We start from the raw sequence: 13503 nt of genomic DNA, 5'->3' as shown, positions 1-13503 counted from the left end.
TAGAATTTGAGAGTCACCAATGGAGGCTCCAAACCAGTACATCTACCTACACTGTTTTCAAAAATCTGATTAATTTTGAATTTTAAGTGTTTGGGATTGGCAATACAATTAATTTTTAATCTAGTGCCAAGAATTTAGTATGTACCTTGTCTGAGGTGTTGCTATGAATTATTGACAGCATGACCTTTGGCTTGCTTTTAACACAGTTTCATGTTTTAAATTGGTACTGATCAAAGACAGAAGCTGCCCACAACAGTTGGCCTAGAACAGCAGTTAGCCTTAGGACCTCTCGGACACCTCAGCAATTCAGGGCTTTTATTTCTGAGCTTCTGCACTATTGTTTTTTCTAATGCTCCAGCTTCTCTAGTGGAAATTTTTGCAAGTATACATTGAAGTATGTGGCTGTTCTGAAAACATCTGTTAATCTTTATACATTGCCTCTATAAATAGTGCAGCTACTGCATCCTCATCTTAACACTTATGTCAGCATTAATGTGACAAAAAATAAAGTGTCTGTGGAAGATACCAGGTTCTTAAGGCAAAAAAGAATTTGGATGACTGACTTCACCTTACTATCTTCTATTGAGACACATGTTAGTCCTGTCCAGTTGATAAGGGATGATGGGGATTATTGCTATGGTATACTGCACTTAAAATTAGGCTGAGGAGAGCTGTTAAAATGCTTGATCAATACAAATCCAGCCTGGCACGTTGCCATGCTCTTTTTTTTAGAAACTTGAAATCCTCTTTTGCTTTTCGGAGGTCAGATAACGTCCAGCTGGGAGGAAATCTCCGTCTCGTGCCTGGTGAAAATGCTGGAGCAGCACTGCAGGTTGTTTAGAATGTGGAGTGAGCCTTTGATTCTGCTTTCATGCTAGTGTAAATCTGGAGATATGCTGTAAAGCCAACAGGCCAGGCACTCCTCTGGTCAAAATGGGAGAAGATTCATTCACCTTGAACTGATGTCAGGGGCATCTGATAAATGGGAAGTCCCCAGATGTGAGCCCAGTTCCTCGTTTTGTTTCTCTAGTTTTGCAAATTAAAAAAAATCAGACAAACTTTTTGTTAAGAGGACATTGCTTCTCTCTCTCTGTTTTACTTCTGAGTACTCAACCAATTGTATTTTACTTTAAATGTTAATTTTTATTAACAAGCCAGGTCTTTTGTTCTGCCTTGCTGACTAGCCGTCACAGCCGTGAAGTACTGCCAACCACTTTGCATCAAAGAAGATCAGATAATCCATATTCTGGTAGGTCAGCTGATTGGTCAGGAAATTATAGCCTTATTCTCTCAGGGGTTATTGATATTCATATCCAGGGAAATACTCTGCACAGGAACAGCAGCAAGGTTGTACAATTGCAGAAAACTTTGGGAAGCATTATCTGGAATATTAATAGCTCTGCTGACTTTTCTTGTTGCTAATGGTGGGGGAGTTTCCCCCTAAAACAAAGCCATGGTATTCAACTTAAGTCATATACTGTACAAAAGAAAAAGCTATTTCTTGAATGTTCAGTGTTTTCCTTTTTGAGATGGTCTATTAACACAGGTGCATTTTTAATATGTTCTTACTAAGTATTTGTTCACTATTTCTAGTTCTTAAGTTTATAAGCATGATACCTGAAAATAAAACCTGTGCAGAATGTAGTAGAGGGCAAACTTGTCTTCATCTCTTCCAACAGCGTCCTGTGACAGGATTGAATTTTCAGCTACCCAATCATTTCCTGAGTAACGAAGCTTGGGAACCAAACTAATTTGTTAAAAAGGAGAATGTAATGAACTTCCTCCATACTCCTACCCAGAGATCTCTCTGTGAAAGCCCGGTGTGACTTTTCTTCAGAGGGCATTAATGCATGTGGGGGTGAGAAAGCTTTTGTACGTGTATCTATGTCTTGCCTGTTTGGCTTTTGTGCCAACTTCAAAGCCATCTGCTCTGGGGTAGAAAAGCTTGCCTAACAGACGAAGGCAGCTGCCATGAAAGTTTTTGCATGCTGATCTCTCAGCTACTTCTCCTGTAACCTTGGATGACCATCTTTTCTAGGTAAAGAGAGAGAACATGAACCTCTGGGTTAGGATCTGATAAATCGTGCCTTACTCCTAAACATACGTGATTAGTTATATCATTCCCGGTAAGCAACGGACTAAATCGCGTAACTTGAGAGCCTGGCCATGTACGTTAGAGATCAGCATTGGTCTGCTCAGCTCAATCTATGGGCTATACTCTCTCTGTCGCTGCACAGCTCTTCTCAGGCTGCCATCATATCCTTGTAACTGCTTTTTGCTGTATCTGATCACTAAAAACAACTGTGCAGCCCAAACAGGATACGCGTTAACTAGGGCTTTATTGTCAAGTGGTGCTTGACTTTAGCCCAGATCACTTTAAGTGCCCACCGTCTTCAGCATATTCACAGGAGGAGGTATGGAGGTTTCAGCTGAGAGCAGTGATTTGTCCAAAAAGATCAGCATGTGCTTCATCAGCCAGCAATAGAAAATATCATTACTCTGTGTCCTCTGCCTGCTTTATATTCATTTCATATGACTTACTGTATGGAAAGTCAGCTGGCTTGGACTCCTGGTGTACCAGAATAAGACCTTCGTGGACTCATCTTTTTCCAGCATGGAGATGAACATGCACTAACTGAATGCGTTTGAACCAGGGCTCAGGAGTTCATTCAAGCTAAATATATCACTGCAGTGCTGTTCGAGGTGTCAGGCACTAAGCTTATATATGACTATTTTTTTTCATACAAACTCACTTGAATGGTTTGCCATCATTCACAAAACCAGCGCAAAGCACAAAGTGTTTTTTATTTGCTTTCCCTTTAACTATGTAGGTTCAGCGAGACCACCCATCCCAGTTCAGGTAGAGCTACCCATCTGGCAGATCTTTTTACTGAAACCCAGCAGTGGGTTTCTAGTACATCATGTACCTCTCTGAGTCCTTAAAAAAGACTCAGGGCAGCAGTCCTTCTGGAGACCCCATTTGCTCTTCCTTGTAAATGGGAAGGCAGCTATGTTATGGCCAGATAGGGAATTTTGTGCTACGTGCCTTTATGCACCAAAGCAATTTGTCTGAAGTAAGAAGCTAATTGTTGTAGGCTAAAGACAGAGCAACTGGGACTTTAGGTGGGTTGAATTCCCCCTTTTCTGGCTATACAAGGAGCCTGTGCTCGCAGTCTGAGCAGCTCGACCAAGCTTCTGGCATGAAGTGGGGTGAATTGCAGATCAGTGAACCTCAACGTTTGGCCAGAGAGGCATTAAAGTGAAAGAGACTCCCTGGAGTCTTTTCAGCCTTAAAAATTAGGCTGGGAGATTTCTAAGGGCATGACGCCTGGGTTTTTTGTATCAGATTATTTTGGATTTAGGGGGTTGGAGACATTGCTGTTCTTTTTGGATTTGTTTTCTGTTCTTTAAGGTTTGGGGAGGAGACTTATTCTAGAAGCATTTTCTCCCACCTGTGCCTAGTCCTGGTGGGGTCAGGAAACAGGAGTTAAAATATGTAAAGTAACTGTAAATGGATAAACTCAGATAAAGTTTCAGTTTTCCCACCTTCTAAAGCATAGAGCAGCAGGTGAGAAACAGCTTTTGTGTAAAAAAATCTAGGCTTTTGGTTTTTGTGTTCTTTTAATTTATTTATTTATTTTTAATCTCCTTCACATTGCAAATGCTGAAACAAACAAAATCCCTCTGACGAGGAGCCTGTTCTCAGGTTTGGCCCTTGAGGGTCTTTGTTGTTGCAGAGGGGCTGTGACGTGGTGATGAGATAAAAAATGCTCACACAAGGATATCTAAAGGTGAGATATCCCAGCCCAACTTAATCCCTCTGCTTTTGCAGGTGAACTAATGGCCTGCATCCCAGCCAGCCAATCTGATGCTAGCTCAGGTATCTCTGTGCTACGTGCTACCCTGCAGCCGCAAGCCAATATAGTTGTTACTTGTGTCACTGCGTAGCAATCTTTTGTGTCATCTAGCCTTGTACTAATAGGATAGGAAAGAAAACAATTACTAGAGTATGGCCAAATAAAATTCCCAGCTGGTCACTTACTTACTGAACATTTCAGACCTATTTGTTAAATTGGGTTACATTCAGCAAACAGTTTAACTTGGAAAAAGAGGAGGAGAAAGAGTTGTTAGTGTTTAATTTTTGGAAAGAGAAGAGGTTTTTTGTTTTGTTTCCTCAATCTTGATTCACAGGAAGACTTGGAAACCATTCATGGACAGGAGAGGGAAGTCTTTCCCTCTGATTTCCCTCAACCTAGAGACTTACCCAAATGATCCATGCTCAGCTGCACGGTTCCCCGGCCATGGGGTGCCGGTGTGGGCAGAGGGATAGGAAGCTGCCTGGCAACTGCAAGAGCCTCTGAGCAGAAGAGGCTTGTTTGGAGGAATAGTGTTGCCCTGTGGGGTCAGTTTGGCCCAGGACTCTGGAACTGAGGGAAGCGAAACACCCTGCGGTGTCCAGCTGGGCTGTTCAGTCAGTCACCCCAGCAGCTTTGCACGCCAGCCCTCTTTGCTGAAGAGCTACATGCAAATGTGCTCCGGTTAGAAAGTGGACAAATACATCAGCATTTTGGCAGAGACATCTCCACAGCAGCTGGTATTTGCCCCAAATTCACCCTGTCTCATCACAGGGATGAGCAATTTATTAATTGAGAACCTCCATGAAGGCAACAGTGGAGGACGAGTTTGGTGTGCGCTGCAGAGGGGAGGATCCACAGGAGGATGTCGGGGATAGATGTGGTCAGTGTCTGCCTGACCCAGGGATCTGAATCACAGGGATTTCAGAGAGCTCATCGCTTCCCAGGAAGCGCTCAACACCTCGCAGGATCAGGCCTGTGTGCTTGGTGCAGGGAGCCCTACTAAACCCCACGCTCCCGGGTGCTGAAACGCCACCTGTGTTTTCAAAATATCGCAGCAAAGGGAAATAGTTAGACCTAGTCAGAGAACCTCGGACTGCTTGGAGAAAAGAGCATAGACAATTTCTATGTTTAAAATATTCCTATTTTTCCTAAATCACTGACGATTAAAGGAACTGTGGGGACTGCAGAACTACATAAGGAAAAAGCTAGCAGAGCTATAGATAGATATTGTATGTTTTACACAACTATAGACAGATACTATGCTATAGCATGTCTATAGCTATGTTTTACATTGCTGCCAATAGATACTGTATATTTTGGGGCCGAAGCTTGAAATTGCAGTTTAATGAAAATTGCGTTATGCTTCAGCATGACATGAACTGCCCAGCTGATGAAGGACGTGTCCACGGGCTTGCAGTCTTCTAGAGGGTGAATTAACTCATTGCACAGGGATTAGACTGGGTGTTGACACTGCTTTTTGAAGAAACTGAGTTGAGAGAGAGATTTTTACATTGCAAATGAAGAAGTACTCGTGCTCTGGTTAGATACACAAATGCCTATTCTTAGGGTGCACAGCTAAGGCTGTGCAGGCTATGCTTGTATGCCGCTCTGTCAGGAGTCTACGTTTGACTATAAGCTCTTCTGGACATGTTGTCCTTCTATATTACAACAGAGAAATGCAGTTTCTCTAAGTTAAAACTGTGTTAAAGTTTGTGTAACAACTCTTACTATTTCTGTTCTGAGGCTAGCTATTAAGAACTGATGTTTGATATATATATTTTGCGAAGTAGAGACATTAAAATTTTTTACACTTTCAATTATATAGACTGCAGAAAAATACGTAAAACTTTCAGAAGATAAGATCACAGAGTAATACCTCACTTACATAAATAACCTTTTCTTACCTCAGTTGTTTAGCTGAATGTGGGGAGCTACTTACACAAGTAAGGATTTCTCATCTCAGCAAGATTGGCAGGATCAAGAAAAAAAATTCAAAATAAAAAAAAAATAGTCCAATTTTAATAAATCCCTTGCTCTAGTATTACTCGGCTTCAGCCAAGCTATCATTTTCCAGCCTCATAAAACTGTCATGTCATTAGCATTTTGGGATGGTCTCCTTATAAACCTGACCTTTACAATGGATTTTACACCTGGGTTTAAAAATCTCATTCTTACTTTTCCCCCCAGTTCACCTCATGCACTAACTAAAGGGGTTTGTCGGAGGGGAGCTGGATGGATTTATAACTCCTCATTATGCAGCCAGCTTCCCACCTGCAATTCTTTAATTTGTAAGCTACACGAGCCAGTGAAGAAACATATACAAAAGTACGCATGTGACCTTAATTCCGGGCAGGCGGATTGCATGCGGTTCATAATGATGTTTATTGAGCTCCCCTATATATAGAAACTCGAGCCCGAGAGAGGCTTCACTCCGAGGGCTGCTTGATCCTCCTTTTCATCGCCAGGTGGTGGGAGGCACTTTAGCTGGCTTTTACTGTAAGCCCAGTGAGAAATACCCTCAAGACGTTTGCTGCACGAACTTCAGCTGGGTGACCAAACATAGGCTCTGTGGCCGGGAGGTGTGCATAACGAACAGGGATCGCTTTTCACGTGGCCCTCCAAACATTATTTATTGAACACTGCGAGCAAATTAATCCCAATCCAATGCTGGCTTCTCTCCAAAGCATGGCAATTTCATGTTACAGTTTCATGATACCAGATCCGCAATTTACTGCTTGAGCATGCATTTGGCTGTAGGAGCTCTTTAACATCAAGAAATTGTTGCCAGAATTCAAAAACTCTCTGTGAAGTAGTCGATTGCAGAAAGGGATGGTATTATCTAATATAAAATCCAGCCCGGCTGTTTAAATTTCTAATTGTAAAGTAAGTGAAAAACAATGGTACAACTTTATGTTTTCATGTGATGGCCTCTGGCCAGTTAAAAATAGATTTTTTAAAAGAATAGATTAAAATAATAAAAATATATTTACTAAAACTTATTAATAAAAATAATAAAACAATAAACTATGGGAAATTTAATAAAAATATTACATATCAATCATAAAATAGGTTTTAAAATATAATACAACACCAAAAAAAATTAATAAAATATGATGCAGGTATATTCATATTGCTTCACATTCCCTGTTTTCCCATGTCCAAACACCCTGAACTATGAAGAAGGTTTTGATCCTGAACCTTTCAGCTCAAGGCTACCTCTATAAATAATCACTTTCATGTAATTTTAATGCATGGTCATAAATCAGCTCTCTTGTCCCACCACCAGCTTGTCGGATAACACCTCAAGGAAAGGTCACCGTTTGGGGTTTTGTGGCAATCACCTCCACAGTTCCAATAACCAGATACTTCTACAGTTCTCAGGTTACCTGATAATACTGTACAAAGAATAGGGTCACTGTGCAAAGCTGATTTCCAAAGGCAGGCCCTTGATGGGAGACTTGAATGGACCCAGTGACCTGGGAGAGGTGATCCTGTGGAAGAGGGACCTTGAGAGACCTCAGGGAAGGAGCAGCAAAGTTGAGATCGGTCAGTGTAACTTCAGTTTGTGGAGAAATACTGGCATAAACGTTCAATCTGTAGGCCCTTAAAAGATAACTAACAGATGAATAACAGCCAACGTGAGTTTGATAGGGTTTGTTCTTGATGAGTCCCTCTAACTTCCTTCTCAAATAGGGCAATGGACTTTGCAGACAGAGCAGAAATGGCATTTGGCTTTGGTGTTGCATGATAGCCAGCTAGGGAAGCACTCTGCAGGTGAAGTTATGAGGTGAGAAATAACTGCTTAGATTGTGCTTGAAGGTTGGTTACAAATACTGCATCATTTGTATTAGTAGTGAACTTACAGGGGTCAAACCGGTTGTGTTTCATTAGTAACCAGAGGATGAATGGAAAACGTGCTCACAGTAGGGTCTGAGCTGAAGGACACAGTCATGCCAACATGAAAACGGCAGATGTTACTCGGGGTGCATGAGCAGGACACAAAGTCATCCCTCCCCTCTTGTCACCAGGGGTGAGGCTCCACCTTGCACCTTATGGCCACTTCTTTGCACTGCACATACAGATGTGCTGAAGAAAGTCTGAAAAGCAGGGTCGGGAGATCCAGCAGGTATGTCCCTTGGGGAAAGGTTAAGTGAATTAGGGCTCTTAGGCCTAGAGAGAAGATGGAGAGTGAAGGAAACACACTGGTTGTCACCCTTAGATATGCAAAAAGCTGCAGCAGAGAGAGCGGGAATCCTCTGTCTCTTCTATCCGCGGCAGAAATACCGGCTTTACAGCAAGGAGTCAGATAGACCTGAGGACCATCTTTCTGATGGTATATGGATAATCAGGTACCAGGGGAGATGGCCTGGGGAAGCTGTGAAGTCTCTGCAAGCAGAAATTTGTCAGGACAGGCTGGGCAGGCACCTGTCAGGATGTTCATGAAGGCAATAAAGAGTTTATAAATAGTCTTATTCAACACGTTCCCGCAGTTTGCGTGTGCTGTTGCTGTCTACGTGTAATAGCCACCAGAATATTCTCTTGTATCAGTGACATTGTAGACACTGTTTAACCTGACATATGCAAAATTCAGTAAGTATTGAATTTATTTCATCTGAGTAGCAGACTCCCCATATAAATACATGAACTCATATTTAGACTGTATTTGCAGCATGACTGAAAAGTACCGAAGAAATCTAAGCTCGTTCTGGGATTACATTCCCGCCTGTTTGCTTTGGCATGAGATTTTGGGGTCTGGAAGAGAAGGATGGGTAGCAAGGGGGAGGATCTGTTTTAAAAATATATGCATCTTCTGCAGACCTTGTAAGGCATCCAGTAGGAGCTGCTTATAGTGAGGGCCAGAGAGAGCCGCAGGGGGAGTTTTTGGTGTTTAACAAGCACTTCAGCCACTGATTCTCGCAGGGGCTCAGTTAAATGGGAGCGCACTGTGGAGCGTAATGCAATGGCCAGAACACTACCCTGTCTCCTCCTGGAGGGAAAAGTGGCCTCCTGTTCGAAGGGCCACACCAAGGCCTTTGAATCCTGCAAACCCAAGCACCCAGGTTAGGGTATTGAAATCCACCTAGCTCCAGAGTTTCTTTCCTTTGAAAGGTCTGACTTTCACTAAAAGGGGGAGGTCTGCCAGGAAGAAGCCCACATACGGTTTACATTTACAGGCTGAGTGTTTAGAAAAGCCCCTCAATCTCTTCAACAGGCTTAGGATGGAAAAGGAAAGATCCCCTCTGCTGGCGTAGTCTTCTCTGTTGGAGAAGGGACTGACCCATTCAGGTGTTGGTTTTTACTTAGGCCTCGGTACTTTGTCAGCCAGGCCCTTGCTAAATCCCTGAAGAGACGCCATTTTAGTGCAAGCTACAAAAATCTCATTTTATTTCTACTTGGGTTTGCTAGAAAGTTTCCATACCGAAGCGCATGTGTGGGTGTTGTACTTCCTTTCAATATATCTGGTAGCACTTGGAGATTTATAATGTGTGCTGGGCTTCACTGTTTATTGCTAAACCACAAGTCCCCTTCTCCTTTCCCAAAGTGGGTTTTGCTCCCTCCTTCTCGAGTACTACTCCTGAGGGCAAATCAGGGTGCTGTTTTCAATTTTCCTTTCTCCTTAACACACACATCTAAACTCTAGCCAAGTATTTATTTGCTTTGATTTCAAAGACGATGTCTACCACAAAGCTCACTTTGACAACATGCAATGTTATAAAAAGACTACTGAGAGAAAAATTGAATCCAGAAGCATTCAAATCGTATTCAAGAGACTAATCAGCCAAAATTAATGCTTCTTCCTATGACTGTATGATTCTTCATCTCTCTCTGAACCTATAGTGAAACAAAATCTTTTGCTGTGTGTACAGAATGCAGCAGAATCCTCCTGCTGTTCCCTTATTTTCTGCAAAAGCCATTGTTTCTTTCCATGAGAGAAGCTTGACCTCTGCTGCAGGCTGATTTAGTTACTGGAACTGCAACTGTCTTCTCTGTGCAAATAATATTTTGATTTTCCTTCTGTATCGGCCTGTTTTATTAACAACTTTGTGATTTTTATGCCTGTCAGTTTTTAAAAACTATGACTCAACACTGTAAGAACTAAAATGTGTAACACGGTGCTAATGTTTCTTAATGTTAATTAGCAATATTTTCCCTTTCCCCAGTCAGAGAAAGCTCAGCTAAATCCTTCCCCTCCTGCTATTCCTCCACCAGTTGTTCACTTTTCTGTCCATGTATCAGTTAAAGGAAAAAACGCCTATGCTGCCTTCTGCATGGTCTCCTATGCAGAGTATAGTTACAGTCTCCCTAACCTCATCCTTAATGTCTTTATTCTGCTTTTAAGTGCCTCTTCTCAAAACGCTTTTAAATCCCACTTCCATGCCACTTCCATGAGTGATGTGTTTTAAGGTGCACAGATAATTCAGCCCATCTGAATTTTTCCCATCACCTTTACCTGCCTGATCTAACCTTATATTAGCAAAGGGCAGAAGGTGGCTAAAGAAGTGTGTGGTGTTATTTTGAACATTAAGAGTTTAGAAGTAGAGTACCTATTACATCGCAATAGGCATTAAACGTACAAATTTTGTGTGGCTGTCAGGACAGTTCCAGTAACACTTTGCGACAGATTTGGATGCAGAAATCTTAGACATTGGTAGCTTTTGGAAGTAAGAGTTTTAAAGGATCAAAACACAAAAGTAATCGTTGTTGAACACCTCTGTTGAGTAATGGTAGGATCATGACATGCATTAGTTACTGATATCCAACTTTATTAAGTAAAATCACATTGATCTGATTATTAACCAGCGGAGATGTCTTGCCAACATAGAGCAAGAAATTGCTATTTGCAAGAAGGCATGATGGAGCCACAGTTTTCCTACGTACTTTTGACTGGGAGCAAACAGGTCTATCGCTTTACTTTTGCTTGCTGTAGGGTTCGTCTGGCAACAGTAATAGATATAGGAAAACTTGGGAAAAACCCAAACATCCACACCTTTGCAAAGCTGTTGAAGAACTTTGATCCTTTGTAAAGCAGCCCCACAGGGGAGCAGTCCTGGGGAGTCAGTCCCTGGGTTCAAGCCATGTGTCCAAGCTTTGGATACGATGCATGGGAGTTATTAGGCACCTCCGAAACAGGCTCTACAAAAGCCAACACTAAGGTAGCTAAGAGGAAAGGCTGAGGAGAAGGAATTAAGCCTAAACCCCTGTGGAATTTTACACTTTGCTCAGGGCCAGACTCACAGCAAAACATCTCTGAGGGGCTGGCACTGCATCAGAACAGATATTTCTGATACAATAGGAGGAGGGAATCCTTCTCGGTTCCCTCCCCCCCACCCCCAAGACATGTACAGTGATTAGAACACTTAAGCTAGATGTTACGGCTTCACTTTTTTCAAAGGGCATTAGGATTTGGGTGGCTCTGTACACCATAGCAGCCTCTTAGTGCCATGGGAAATACACTGATCTGACTGCCTAAGGCATGCAGGCCTCTGGGGCTAGCCATAACTGAAAGTGAGGAAGAACAGGTGTGGATTTTATGTAAGTATTTTTGTCATCAGGGGCATAAATTCCCTGGGGTGGAGATATAGATATGTTATAAACATACATGTATGAGTGCTCCATTACGGTCTCAGCCTCAGTTGCGAGAGCCATCGCCTGGTTACCTAAGATTGAGTAGATTCAGTTCAAGATACCACTGAAGGAAAATAGCAGAAAAGGCATCTCTGGACCATAGCTGGAAACTAGACTGTGGAAATAGATAAATAAAGAGTCATGTTTCGATGCCCGTTTTGGTGGGGATCTTGTCTGGGGATCTTGGCAGGAGTATATGAACAACTGTTACAACTTAAAAAAACCAACACCACTTTTAATTGTGCAGGTTTCGGGAGCAAAGTTCTGATTTATTGTGTATTCTTAACCAGGAAAACCAAATACTACAGAGGAGAGTAAGATATGTGAGACTGACACCCAAGACCCTGGATTTGCGGGGATCAGAGGGTGGGGGCACTGAGATAGTGAAGACCTTGTCTGAGAGGAGGCATCTGGTAGAAGAGAGGCAGAGCAGGAGGCAGGGATACTACGGCTGCCAGCGCTCTACCCAAGTACAATGAATGGTCAGGGTTTAAAACCTAATATCCCTCTGCATCCCAAGCGTTTGGAAAGGACGGTATCTGAGATCTAGTCTTGTCCCACTGCCAGCTTAAATGAAGATCTCTCTTTAATAAAGTGCTAAACATATTGTCTTTCTCCAACAATGTCATGATTTTGTTATGGATGCTTGAGACAGTGGGGCAAGTCTAAAATGGGAGGGGGAGAACACAAAACCTCGTGAAGCTGTGTTTAGGGAATGCTGATGCCACATATCACAGCTCTGTGGAGGACTGCACCATCACGTGTACAAGAGGAGTTGAAGCATACCTGAACCTGGGCTAAGGAAAGATTAAGGCTGGGTAGACCTAGCACTCCTGCGAGCTGGTGCCCAGCCTCTCATTAAAAACACGCTGGAGGTAGGACAGCCTCAGCAGGGATGGAAACCAGTTATCCTTGCTGCATGGGGAGAGCCTCACTCTGTGTGACCTGACTTGCTCCAGACTCTCCAGGTTTTAGAGGATGTGTCTTTCTGTTAAAATATCACCTCGTACTTTAGAAACAGTTTTCACGCTGTCACTCTGCAGCCAAAGAAACTACTGCATATCTATATAGGGTACTAAGGTGAGCTGCCTCACTTGTTCTCCCCCAGGGAGAAAAGAAACTCTTAGCTGAAATGGGGTATGAAGCCTGCCATTCCTGCAGGGAGCCTGACAAGGCACTGCTTGGGCTCAGTAAGGGAGGGAGGCCACTTTTCCCAGAGGCAGTGGGAACCCTGCGACCTCCTGGGGCAGGTGGCAGCAGAGCTATGGGGTGGGGTGATGAGCTGGGGCCACCTCGGAGCTGGGAGCACTGGGAGACCCTTGTTTTAACATGGATGGTGCTGGAGAGAGGTCTGGGACAGCCTCTGCTTCTCTTGGTCCCTGCATCCCTGTGGCATCCCTGGGAGAGCCACACACCACGCCCCCCATGCCAGCGCACACAGCTGTAGGGAGGGGCACAGGATCCAGCTACCTGCTTCGGGGTTTTCCACAACGCTCCCCTACAGAACATCCAATGTTACCACGCCAGCTTGCTCGTCCAAGTGCACAGGGGCTTATTTGGGTTTTTAAGCTGTAAATTTAGGCTGTTTTCTGCAGTATACACCTAAGGGCTGCTCCTGAACATTGCTTGCTTTCCTCCATTTCTCCTCCTCAGTGTTCAACAGCTCACCTTTTCCTTCCATGGCCCTAGAGCAATTTTTGGTGTGTCATCTCTGGGACCACTCAGTAAAGTCCTCGGCCAGGCATGCCACAGAAATGCCTCTTAATAGGTCTTAGGTGCTGGTTATGTCTAAAATGGCGTTTCATGGAAAAAGGTAGCTCGGGTCCCCTGGCCGGCAGCTCCCCTGGGCCACGGCAAAGCTGCAGGGCCAGGCCAGCATCCATGGGGTGCCCCTCTGCAAGGCACCACCTGCAAGCGAGGACACGGGGTTCGGGGCATAGTTTAAGGAAGAAAAAAGCTGTTTAGCCACTGCCGCTTGCGGGACGAGGGTGCATTCGGTGTAGGCAAGGCTGCGCGCCCA

This window comes from Phalacrocorax carbo, chromosome 4 (genome assembly GCF_963921805.1).
Source record: "Phalacrocorax carbo chromosome 4, bPhaCar2.1, whole genome shotgun sequence".
Classification (NCBI taxonomy): domain Eukaryota; kingdom Metazoa; phylum Chordata; class Aves; order Suliformes; family Phalacrocoracidae; genus Phalacrocorax; species Phalacrocorax carbo.
This window is presented reverse-complemented; position numbering follows the sequence as displayed.